General features: G+C 39.8%; 1 protein-coding gene across 13 annotated transcripts in view; it reads right to left on the bottom strand.

Moving 5' to 3' along the window:
* The window catches only part of PAM (peptidylglycine alpha-amidating monooxygenase), a 309,920-nt gene that overhangs the window by 220,066 nt on the left and 76,826 nt on the right, over window positions 1-13,028 (bottom strand). Inside the window, exon 2 of one of the 13 annotated variants that reach the window (XM_060093205.1) lies at window positions 3,807-3,991. The exons of 11 other annotated variants lie outside the window; for them this stretch is intronic. The gene's annotated coding sequence lies outside the window, so the exon portion shown is untranslated. One more of the 13 variants, XM_060093208.1, reaches the window with a different exon arrangement.

The raw sequence follows: 13,028 nt of genomic DNA, 5'->3' as shown, positions 1-13,028 counted from the left end.
AATTGGATGAACCAGGCTTCCCTGGTGGTGCAGTGGTTAAGAATCCACCTGCCAATGCAGGGGACATGGGTTTGAGCCCTGGTCTGGGAAAATTCCACATGCCGCAGAGCAACTAAGCCCGTGCACCACAACTACTGAAGCCCGTGCGCCTAGAGCCCATGATCCGCAACAAGAGAAGCCACCGGAATGAGAAGCCTGCACACCGCAAGGAAGACTAGCCTCTGCTCGCCCCAACTAGTGAAAGTCCATGCGCAGCAACAAAGACCCAACTCAGTCATAAATATATAAATAAATAAACAAACAACAACAAAAAAAATTGGGTGAACCTAAATTTCTATCCAATTCTTACCCTGATATTTAAATAAAGAAGTACCATCTATCATAATCTATTTCTAACAGTTATAAATATACAAAAACTTTAAAATTAGTGTATTCTATACTATTTGTATTGGGTTTAGGAGATAGCATAATATTTTTATTTGTAACTAATACTTGCACTGAGGTTCAAAACACAGGACCCTGATTTGAAATAATCTCTAACAACCTCACTAAAAACAAAATGCCCCATCAGCTAAATTTGTTTAGAAACTTTAACTTTTTAAGATGTAGTGATTTTATGTTATACTCTAAATATTTTAATCAGAGAAAGGGAATAGTGGATTTCAAAAAAAATTATTAATGAATATTTCATTAAGCTGCAAACCAACTTCATGAAACCCTTATATATATATGTAATTTTTCATAAATCATTTGATGTCTTCAGCAAGAGGAATATCCTCTATTTTAACTGGCTCATGAAATGATCAGGAAACTCAGCTGCAACCACTCTCTCTTAAGTCAACTGAAGGCAGATGGTGCCGATGTGTTCAGCTGAAAGAAGTGTTGATCACAAAGTATCTGCCAATCAAACACTTGGGAAAGAAATGAGCGCCATCTGTGTTTTAATTACTACAGCAAAACCATCCAGTGTAACTGCCAGAGCTGCACATTTTCATAAGAGTACAAGAGACATAACACGTACTTCCTTTCATAAATGAAAGTAGAAATTGCCATATACAGTACTGGCCAGATAAACAAAACAAAACAAGAGTACAGTCAATTTAGAATAAAATCTAGTGACAATATGAATATCCTCTCAAAAATATTATTTTACCGCAGCTCTACATTTTCCACTCTTTCTCTAAGGCAATTCTAGTATATGAAAGAATTATATACATAAAAGTGAAGATGTGAGATTTGAAAATTAAAATATTATTCAAATGTTTTGGACACCTAAGAGTAATCCCACTAAAATTTAATAGAGTGAGAAAATTTACAAATTTATAAATATACAAATTTACATTATATTTTTATGATCACATAGTATATATTATGTTTGTTAATATATTCTTATATTCATATTATTATAAAAATTTATTTTATTAAAAGAAGTACAGAACTTTCAGAACTTTTCTAGCAAGGGACACCCTGTTCCATCTTTTCTCAAACTATATCAGGTTGTTTCACTGTTGTTCTATTTTGTTTTGCTGTTTGCTATTGTTCTCATAAATGAATTTATTCTGGGACTCACCTTATTTCATCACTGTGTAAACAGAAAATGTAAGCATACAAATATAACTTAAAGTTGTCACTTCTACCGTGGAGGTTTCAGGAGCTCTTTACAACTGGGACGTGCAAACAAGCAGAAAGGAATAGAGGGTGGGATTAAAGGGAAAGAGCTCTCCTTTGTCTTTCCACTCTCTCACCAGCACCAAATATTTGGCATTTAGTATTAGAAAGTAAGTTCAGAGATTCATACCAGTCTCAAAGTTTCAGTTACCTTTTGAAATTTGAGAACAGTTATGAGCATACACAAATATTGACAATGTAAAGATTTCTAAACCCTAAATGTGCATCATAACAAAATAAATTCATTCTTTCAATAAGCATTTATCAAGTGCTTATTATATGTTGAGAGTTGGACCACAAAGGTGAATAAAGACGTCCCTGCCCTAAAGGATCTCAGAGTCTCACTAGGTGGCCATCCCCTTAAGTAACCGAACATAAAACAAGATCACACGTATAAGATGTATGAACAAGGTGCATGACTGGTGCCAAAACAAGGGAAGAATTAATCTTGTTAGGATTTGGGGAGACTTTCAAAGGGATTAGTGGGCTTCCACTAGGACAAATAAGGCAAAGGGGAAGAACATACCAGACAGGAGGTAGCATGTAGAAAGACAGGCATGCTTAATAGTTCACAATGCTTCTTCATGCCTACTTATCTCTTGGGAATGGTGATCTACAGTGTCAAATGCTACCAAGAGATGAGGTCTGAAAAGGCCATATTACGTTTAGCCATTTGATAGTTATTGGTGACTTTTTACAGAACAGTTTTAGGTTTGAAGCAGGTTGAAACGAGTGAATGAGAAGTGAAGAAGTGGGCAGCAGTTTGAATGAGTGAGAAGTCAAGAAGTAGGTAGCAGTTTGGCAGTGGAAAGAAGAGAGGAGAGAGGAGAAGGGTGGGAGGGGGGAGTAGGAGGGGGAAGGGAAGGGAGAGATGGAAGGGGAGCAAGAAGAGGGACTTGAAGAGAGAAGGGAGAGGGGAGGCAGATGGGTATCTTGAAAAGGAGACAGGGTAGAAAAAGGTTTTAAGATTTAAGCATTTTGAAGCTCATACAGATACAGAGAAGAGACTGGTGGTTGCCAGAGGCATGAAGTGGGAGGTAGGCAGAATGCGTGTAGTGTGTCAAAAAAAGGTGTAAACTTCCAGTTACAAAATAAATGAGTAACGGGGATGTAATGTACAACATATGACTATAGTTAATAATATTGGATTGCATATTTGAAAGTTGCTAAGAGAGTAGATCTTAAAAGTCCTCATCACAAGAAAAAAAATTTTTTGTAACTATGTATGGTGAGGGATGTTAACTGGACTTACTGTGGTGATCACTTTGCAATATATACAAATATTGATATCATTATGCTGTACAACAGAAACTGATATAAAGTTATATGTAAATTATACCTCAATTAAAAAAAAATATTTGAGCATGTTGACAAGTGACAGAAATGGCCACTCAGTGACACTGTGTAGAAGTTTCATTTGTTTTTATAATTAATTGAAGAATTATATTTTTATATTGAATAATCAGAAAAGTTTATATAATCATATAGAAAATGTTTATCTTTTTCTAAAATAATTCAGTTGGGGTTTTTTCTTATTCAAATTATCCCCCATACTTAATGCTACCCACCTTCTCATTATTTTAATTCTCATTTGCATGCCCAGAATAAGTAGTGACAAGACAGTTACCAACCTTTTCATAGCATTAGTAAAAAGATTTGGTCTTACCAAACGTAAGGTAGATAGCTAGTGGGAAGCAGCCGCATAGCACAGGGAGATCAGCTCGGTGCTTTGTGACCGCCTGGAGGGGTGGGATAGGGAGGGTGGGAGGGAGACGCAAAAGGGAGGAGATATGGGAACATATGTATATGTATAACTGATGAAATTTGTTATAAAGCAAAAAAATAAAATAAAAAATAAACAGGATACAAAAGGTAAAAAAAAAATAAAGACGGACTTCGGGGTAAGATGGCGGAAGAGTAAGACGCCGAGATCACCTTCCTCCCCACGGATACACCAGAAATACAGCTACACGTGGAACAACTCCTACAGAACACCTACTGAACGCTGGCAGAAGACCCCAGACTTCCCAAAAGGCAAGAAACTCCCCACATACCTGGGTAGGGCAAAGCGGAGAGATCCCCACACAGAGGATCGGTGCCGAGCGGCACTCACCACCCCGAGAGGCTTGTCTGCTCACCTGCCAGGGCGGGCGGCGCTGGAAGCTGAGGCTCGGGCTTCGGTCAGAGCGCAGGGAGAGGACTGGGGCTGGCGGCGAGAACTCAGCCTGAAGGGGGCTAATGTGCCACAGCTAGCCGGGAGGGACTCCGGGAAAACTCTGGAGCTGCCGAAGAGGCAAGAGACTTTTTCTTCCCTCTTGGTTTCCTAGTGCGCGAGGAGAGAGGATTAAGAGCGCTGCTTAAAGGGGCTCCACAGACGGGCGCGGGTCGCGACTGAAAGCGCGGAGCCCAGTGACGGGCGTGGGACGCTGGGGCTGCTGCTGCCGCCGCCAAGAAGCCTGTGTGCGAGCGCAGGTCACTGTCCACACCGCCCTTCCGGGAGCCTGTGCAGCCCGCCACTGCCGGGGTCCGGGATCCAGGGGCGGCTTCCCTGGGAGAACGCACGGCACGCCTCGGGCTGGTGCAACGTCACGCCGACCTCTGCCACTGCAGGCTCGCCCCGCACTCCATGCCCCTCCCTCCCGCCCGGCCTGAGTGAGCCAGAGTCCCCGAAGAGGCTGCTCCTTTAACCCTATCCTGTCTGAGCGAAGAACAGACGCCCTCCGGTGACGTACACGCAGAGGCGGGGCCAAATCCAAAGCTGAGACCCAGGAGCTGTGAGAACAAAGAAGAGAAAGGGAAACCTCTCCCAGCAGCCTCAGAAGCAGCAGATTAAAGCTCCACAATCAACTTGATGTACCCTGCATCTGTGAAATACACGAATAGACAACAAATCATCCCAAATTGAGGAGCCAGGAATCAGTGCTGTGCCTCTGAGGTGGGAGAGCCAACTTCAGGACACTGGTCCACAAGAGACCTCCCAGCTCCACATAATATCAAACGGCAAACATCTTCCACAGATCTCCATCTCAACACCAGCACCCAGCTTCACTCAACGACCAGCAAGCTACGGTGCTGGACACCCTATGCCAAACAACTAGCAAGACAGGAACACAACCCCACCCATTAGCAGAGAGGTGGCCTAAAATCATAAAAAGTCCGCAGACACCCCAAAACACACCGCCAGACGTGGACCTGCCCACCAGAAAGACAAGATCCAGCCTCATCCACCAGAACACATGCACTAGTGCTCTCCACCAGGAAGCCTACACAACCCACTAAACCAACCTTAGCCACTGGGGACAGACATCAAAAACAACGGGAACTACGAACCTGCAGCCTGCAAAAAGGAGACCCCAAACACAGTAACATAAGCAAAATGAGAAGACAGAAAAACACACAGCAGGAGAAGGAGCAAGATAAAAACCCACCAGACCTAACAAATGAAGAGGTAATAGGCAGTCTACCTGAAAAAGAATTCAGAATAATGATGGTAAAGATGATCCAAGATTCTATTTCCCAGATCCAAAATCTTGGAAATAGAATAGACAAAATGCAAGAAACAGTTAACAAGGACCTAGAAGAACTAAAGATGAATCAAGCATCGATTAAAAACACAATACATGAAATAAAAAATACTCTAGATGGGATCAATAGCAGAATAACTGAGGCAGAAGAACGGATAAGTGAGGTGGAAGATAAAATAGTGGAAATAACTGCTGCACAGCAAAATAAAGAAAAAAGAATGAAAAGAACAGAGGACAGTCTCAGAGACCTCTGGGACAACATTAAACGCACCAACATTCGAATTATAGGGGTTCCAGAAGAAGAAGAGAAAAAGAAAGGGACTGAGAAAATATTTGAAGAGATTATAGTTGAAAACTTCCCTAATATGGGAAAGGAAATAGTTAATCAAGTCCAGGAGGCACAGAGAGTCCCATACAGAATAAATCCAAGGAGAAATACGCCAAGACACATATTAATCAAACTGTCAAAAATTAAACACAAAGAAATCATATTAAAAGCAGCAAGGCAAAAACAACAAATAACACACAAGGGAATCCCCATCAGGATAACAGCTGATCTCTCAGCAGAAACTCTACAAGCCAGAAGGGAGTGGCAGGACATAATTAAAGTGATGAAGGAGAAAAACCTGCAACCAAGATTACTCTACCCAGCAAGGATGTCATTCAGATTTGATGGAGAAATTAAAACCTTTACAGACAAGCAAAAGCTGAGAGTTCAGCACCACCAAACCAGCTTTACAACAAATGCTAAAGGAACCTCTCTAGGCAAGAAACACAACACAAGGAAAACACCTACAATAACGAACCCAAAACAATTAAGAAAATGGGAATAGGAACATACATATCGATAATTACCTTAAATGTAAATGGACTAAATGCTCCCACCAAAAGACACAGAGTGGCTGAATGGATACAAAAACAAGACCCATATATATGCTGTCTACAAGAGACCCACTTCAGACCTAGAGACACATACAGACTGAAAGTAAGGGGATGGAAAAAGATATCCCATGCAAATGGAAACCAAAAGAAAGCTGGAGTAGCAATTCTCATATCAGACAAAATAGACTTTAAAATAAAGACTACTAGAAGAGACAAAGAAGGACACTACATAATGATCAAGGGATCGATCCAAGAAGAAGATATAACAATTGTAAATATTTATGCACCCAACATAGGAGCACCTCAATACATAAGGCAAATACTAACAGCCATAAAAGGAGAAATCAACAGTAACACAATCATAGTAGGGGACTTTAACACCCCACTTTCACCAATGGACAGATCGTCCAAAATGAAAATAAATAAGGAAACACAAGCTTTAAATGATACATTAAACAAGATGGACTTAATTGATATTTATAGGACATTCCATCCAAAAACAACAGAATACACATTTTTCTCAAGTGCTCATGGAACATTCTCCAGGATAGATCATATCTTGGGTCACAAATCAAGCCTTGGTAAATTTAAGAAAATTGAAATTGTATCAAGTATGTTTTCCGACCACAATGCTATGAGACTAGATATCAATTACAGGAAAAGATCTGTAAAAAATACAAACACATGGAGGCTAAACAATACACTACTTAACAACGAAGTGATCACTGAAGAAATCAAAGAGGAAATTTAAAAATACCTAGAAACAAATGACAATGGAGACACGACGACCCAAAACCTATGGGATGCAGCAAAAGCAGTTCTAAGAGGGAAGTTTATAGCAATACAATCCCACCTTAAGAAACAGGAAACATCTCGAATAAACAACCTAACCTTGCACCTAAAGCAATTAGAGAAAGAAGAACAAAAACATCCCAAAGTTAGCAGAAGGAAAGAAATTATAAAAATCAGATCAGAAATAAATGAAAAAGAAATGAAGGAAACGATAGCAAAGATCAATAAAACTAAAAGCTGGTTCATTGGGAAGATAAACAAAATTGATAAACCATTAGCCAGACTCATCAAGAAAAAAAGGGAAAAGACTCAAATCAATAGAATTAGAAATGAAAAAGGAGAAGTAACAACTGACACTGCAGAAATACAAAAGATCATGAGAGATTACTATAAGCAACTCTATGCCAATAAAATGGACAACCTGGAAGAAATGGACAAATTCTTAGAAATGCGCAACCTGCCAAGACTGAATCAGGAAGAAATAGAAAATATGAACAGACCAATCACAAGCACTGAAATTGAGACTGTGATTAAAAATCTTCCAACAAACACAAGCACAGGACCAGATGGCTTCACAGGCGAATTCTATCAAGCATTTAGAGAAGAGCTAACACCTATCCTTCTCAAACTCTTCCAAAATATAGCAGAGGGAGGAACACTCCCAAACTCATTCTACGAGGCCACCATCACCTTGATACCAAAACCAGACAAGGACGTCACAAAGAAAGAAAACTACAGGTCAATATCACTGATGAACATAGATGCAAAAATCCTCAACAAAATATTAGCAAACAGAATCCAACAGCACATTAAAAGGATCATACACCATGATCAAGTGGGGTTTATTCCAGGAATGCAAGGATTCTTCAATATACGCAAATCAATCAACGTGATACACCATATTAACAAACTGAAGGAGAAAAACCATATGATCATCTCAATAGATGCAGAGAAAGCTTTCGACAAAATTCAACACCCATTTATGATAAAAACCCTGCAGAAAGTAGGCATAGAGGGAACTTTCCTCAACATAATAAAGGCCATATATGACAAACCCACAGCCAGCATCGCCCTCAATGGTGAAATACTGAAACCATTTCCACTAAGATCAGGAACAAGACAAGGTTGCCCACTCTCACCACTCTTATTCAACATAGTTTTGGAAGTTTTAGCCACAGCAATCAGAGAAGAAAAGGAAATAAAAGGAATCCAAATCGGAAAAGAAGAAGTAAAGCTGTCACTGTTTGCAGATGACATGATACTATACATAGAGAATCCTAAAGATGCTACCAGAAAACTACTAGAGCTAATCAATGAATTTGGTAAAGTTGCAGGATACAAAATTAATGCACAGAAATCTCTGGCATTCCTATATACTAATGATGAAAAATCTGAAAGTGAAATCAAGGAAACACTCCCATTTACCATTGCAACAAAAAGAATAAAATATCTAGGAATAAACCTACCTAAGGAGACAAAAGACCTGTATGCAGAAAATTATAAGACACTGATGAAAGAAATTAAAGATGATACAAATAGATGGAGAGATGTACCATGTTCTTGGATTGGAAGAATCAACATTGTGAAAATGACTCTACTACCCAAAGCAATCTACAGATTCAATGCAATCCCTATCAAACTACCAATGGCATTTTTCACAGAACTAGAACAAAAAATTTCACAATTTGTATGGAAACACAAAAGACCCCGAATAGCCAAAGCAATCTTGAGAACGAAAAATGGAGCTGGGGGAATCGGGCTCCCTGACTTCAGACTATACTACAAAGCTACAGTAATCAAGACAGTATGGTACTGGCACAAAAACAGAAAGATAGATCAATGGAATAGGATAGAAAGCCCAGAGATAAACCCACGGACATATGGTCACCTTATCTTTGATAAAGGAGGCAGGAATGTACAGTGGAGAAAGGACAGTCTCTTCAATAAGTGGTGCTGGGAAAACTGGATAGGGACATGTAAAAGTATGAGATTAGATCACTCCCTAACACCATACACAAAAATAAGCTCAAAATGGATTAAAGACCTAAATGTAAGGCCAGACACTATCAAACTCTTAGAGGAAAACATAGGCAGAACACTCTATGACATAAATCACAGCAAGATCCTTTTTGACCCACCTCCTAGAGAAATGGAAATAAAAAGAAAAATAAACAAATGGGACCTAATGAAACTTAAAAGCTTTTGCACAGCAAAGGAAACCATAAACAAGACCAAAAGACAACCCTCAGAATGGGAGAAAATATTTGCAAATGAAGCAACTGACAGAGGATTAATCTCCAAAATTTATAAGCAGCTCATGCAGCTCAATAACAAGAAAACAAACAACCCAATCCAAAAATGGGCAGAAGACCTAAATAGGCATTTCTCCAAAGAAGATATACAGACTGCCAACAGACACATGAAAGGATGCTCAACATCTTTACTCATTAGACAAATGCAAATCAAAACTACAATGAGATATCATCTCACACCAGTCAGAATGGCCATCATCAAAAAATCTAGAAACAATAAATGCTGGAGAGGGTGTGGAAAAAAGGGAACACTCTTGCACTGCTGGTGGGAATGTGAATTGGTACAGCCACTATGGAGAACGGTATGGAGGTTCCTTAAAAAACTACAAATAGGGCCTCCCTGGTGGCGCAGTGGTTGAGAGTCCGCCTGCCGATGCAGGGGATACGGGTTCGTGCCCCGGTCTGGGAGGATCCCATATGCCGCGGAGCGGCTGGGCCCGTGAGCCATGGCTGCTGGGCCTGCGCGTCCAGAGCCTGTGCTCCGCAACGGGAGAGGCCACAACAGTGAGAGGCCCGCATACCGCAAAAAGAAAAAAAAAAAAAAAACTACAAATAGAACTACCATATGACCCAGCAATCCCACTACTGGGCATATACCCTGAGAAAACCATAATTCAAAAAGAGACATGTACCAAAATGTTCATAGCAGCCCTATTTACAATAGCCCGGAGATGGAAACAACCTAAGTGTCCATCATCAGATGAATGGGTAAAGAAGATGTGGCACATATATACAATGGAATATTACTCAGCCATAAAAAGAAATGAAATTGAGCTATTTGTAATGAGGTGGATGGACCTAGAGTCTGTCATACAGAGTGAAGTAAGTCAGAAAGAGAAAGACAAATACTGTATGCTGACACATATATACGGAACTTAAGAAAAAGAAATGTCATGAAGAACATAGGGGTAAGACAGGAATAAAGACACAGACCTACTAGAGAATGGACTTGAGGATATTGGGAGGGGGAAGGGTAAGCTGTGACAAAGTGAAAGAGCAGCATGGACATATATACACTACCAAACGTAAGGTAGATAGCTAGTGGGAAGCAGCCGCAGAGCACAGGGAGATCAGCTCGGTGCTTTGTGACCGCCTGGAGGGGTGGGATAGGGAGGGTGGGAGGGAGACGCAAAAGGGAGGGGATATGGGAACATGTATATGTATAACTAATTAAATTTGTTATAAAGCAAAGAATAAAAAATAAAAAAAATTTTAAAAAAAGATTTGGTCTTGCCTTGAGTCAATTTTCACATTTACTATGGAATTCAGATATCAATTCATTATCAGACTCCCATAAGCATAGATAATTCAGAATTGACTGTATTAAGATAAACACTTTCAAAATGTTCTAAAAAACACAAAACTTTAGAAATAGGTTACAGATCACCATTATAACCTTAAAATTGCCACCATTTAAAAATTATCAGATCCTTGATCCTCAATTAAATGCCACCTCTCCACCTGCAAAGGATTACTAGGTAACCAATCTAATATTGACAGTGAAACTTTTCAATAACTGGTATACTTTCTTTTCCCTTTTTTTTTTTTTTTGCGGTATGTGGGCCTCTCACTGTTGTGGCCTCTCCTGTTGCGGAGCACAGGCTCCGGATGCGCAGGCCCAGCGGCCATGGCTCACGGGCCCAGCCGCTCCGCGGCATATGGGATCCTCCCAGACCGGGGCACAAACCCGTATCCCCTGCATCGGCAGGCGGACTCTTAACCACTGCGCCACCAGGGAGGCCCTCTTTTCCCTTTTTTAAACTTAAATTTTTATAAGACTAGAAGCCACATTACCCAATACCTTTTCCCTGCTCTAAAAAATCATGATTTCTTAAATAAAATGTGTTCTCTATATAACATTATTTATTAGACCAAATTACTAAATATGGAATAGAAGAAAATACATTATATTCTTTGTTATATTGTTACATTAAAGATTCTTCCCCACACACAAGTAAATGTATATGATGATAGATCTATAATTGCAGCCAATATTCCAATTAGATAAAATGGTGGAGAGGCAACTATAATCCATTACAGCAGTGGATGAAATTTTCAGAAAATAATAGATTCTTTACACAGGGGGAAAGAGAAAATTTTAAATTAAAAGTAAAAAAGAAGCATTTGGGAAATTACCGGTAAGTGAAAATAAATTCTTTGACATTCATAAATCTTTGAAACTAAAAAATGACTCAAAGCTACCAAAAATCAACCCAAGTAAACTATTTTATATTTCACTGAAAACAATATGGAAATTTCACACAAGGCTTTATGATTTGCTATATAGATACTCTATCCCACCAGTTGTTCAGGCCAAAAAATTCTGTCATTCTTAGTCCTCTTCTTCTTTCATACTCCAATCTTTCAGCAATTCCTCTCCACTCTACCTTCAAAATATATTCAGAACCTGATCTCTTATTTCCATTGCTACCCTGGTTCCCATCATCTCTTGACAAGATCATCACAGTTCCTCCCAACTCATCTCCCCATTTCCATTCTTGGCTCCTAGTGGCTAGTTTCAAAAGAACAGACAAGGTGAGACTTGCGAAAGGCAAGAGACTGTGTTTCCCCCATGCTCAAACCTCCCAGTGGTTTCTCCTCTTCAGGACCTACAGGCCTTGTACAATCTGGTCCTTGTTACCTGTCTGACCAAATCTCTGGCTACTCTCATCATCATTCAGCCCACTCCAGACACAGAGACCTCCTGGTTGTTACTCACGTCTGGCACTCTCCTGCTCCAAGGCCTGTGCCCTTGCTCTTCCTTATGACTGAGAAGCTCCTCCTACAGCCCTCTGCTTGGCTTGCTCTTTCATCCATCACCTCCTTTAGATCTTTGTTTAATTATAACCCTCTCAGTGAGTCATTCTCTGACCACCCAAACTAAAACTGCAAACCCAACCACAAACACCTCATTACCCCTTCCCGAATTATTTTTCTACCTAGGGCTAACCATCCTGTAACAATCAGTATATTTTAATTATTTGTTTATTCTCAGTCTTCTTTCACTAGAACGTAAACTCCATGAAGGCAGGAATTTTTGTTCATAACAATAGCACTTGACAAACAGTTGATTCACAATAAATATTTGTTGGATGAATCAAATCAGACAGTTCAGGGAGCAGACATTTGGTAACAATACATAAATCTCTTCATTTCCTGTACAGTGGTTAAAAGTTTAGCCTGATTAAATTTTATGAGTGTTCTTTACAACTTATGCTTTAGATGAAAAATCCCATAACAAGCTACCTCTAAGGTATAGTCATGACTTTAAATGAAGACCTGGCACTAACAATCAAAAATAAGAGAGAATGTCAATGGTAATGTTAATAATTTGAGTCTATCCTTAAACAACCAGAAGAAATTGATGAGATTATCGCTGATACCCACAAACACTGGGCAAACATTCAAAGCACCTTTATGTAAGGCTCCTTGATGTCAGTACAGAAAGCTTTTGAACAGGCAAGGACATGGCAGACTTCAGTTTTTAAAGACTATATGAAGTCAGAAAACAAAATATCAAAACCAAAATAATGTATAATGTAGTCTCTGACATTCTTTGCAAACATGACTGAAATAATTCAGTTTGAGTCCCATTGGCTGCTCCAATCATGCCAGTCCTAATTAGCAGCAAGCAAGCAAATACTCCAAGGTTTTGAGCTGAGCAATTAAAACAACATTGTCTGAGAGGACCTTTAAGATGGCGAAGGAGTCCTTCACGATGGTGAAGGAGTAAGATGTGGAGATCACTTTCCCACAAATACATCAAAAATACATCTACAGGGCTTCCCTGGTGGCGCAGTGGTTGAGAGTCCGCCTGCCGATGCAGGGGACATGGGTTCGTGCCCCGGTC

Source organism: Mesoplodon densirostris, chromosome 3, assembly GCF_025265405.1.
Source record: "Mesoplodon densirostris isolate mMesDen1 chromosome 3, mMesDen1 primary haplotype, whole genome shotgun sequence".
NCBI lineage: Eukaryota > Metazoa > Chordata > Mammalia > Artiodactyla > Ziphiidae > Mesoplodon > Mesoplodon densirostris.
This window is presented reverse-complemented; position numbering and strand designations above follow the sequence as displayed.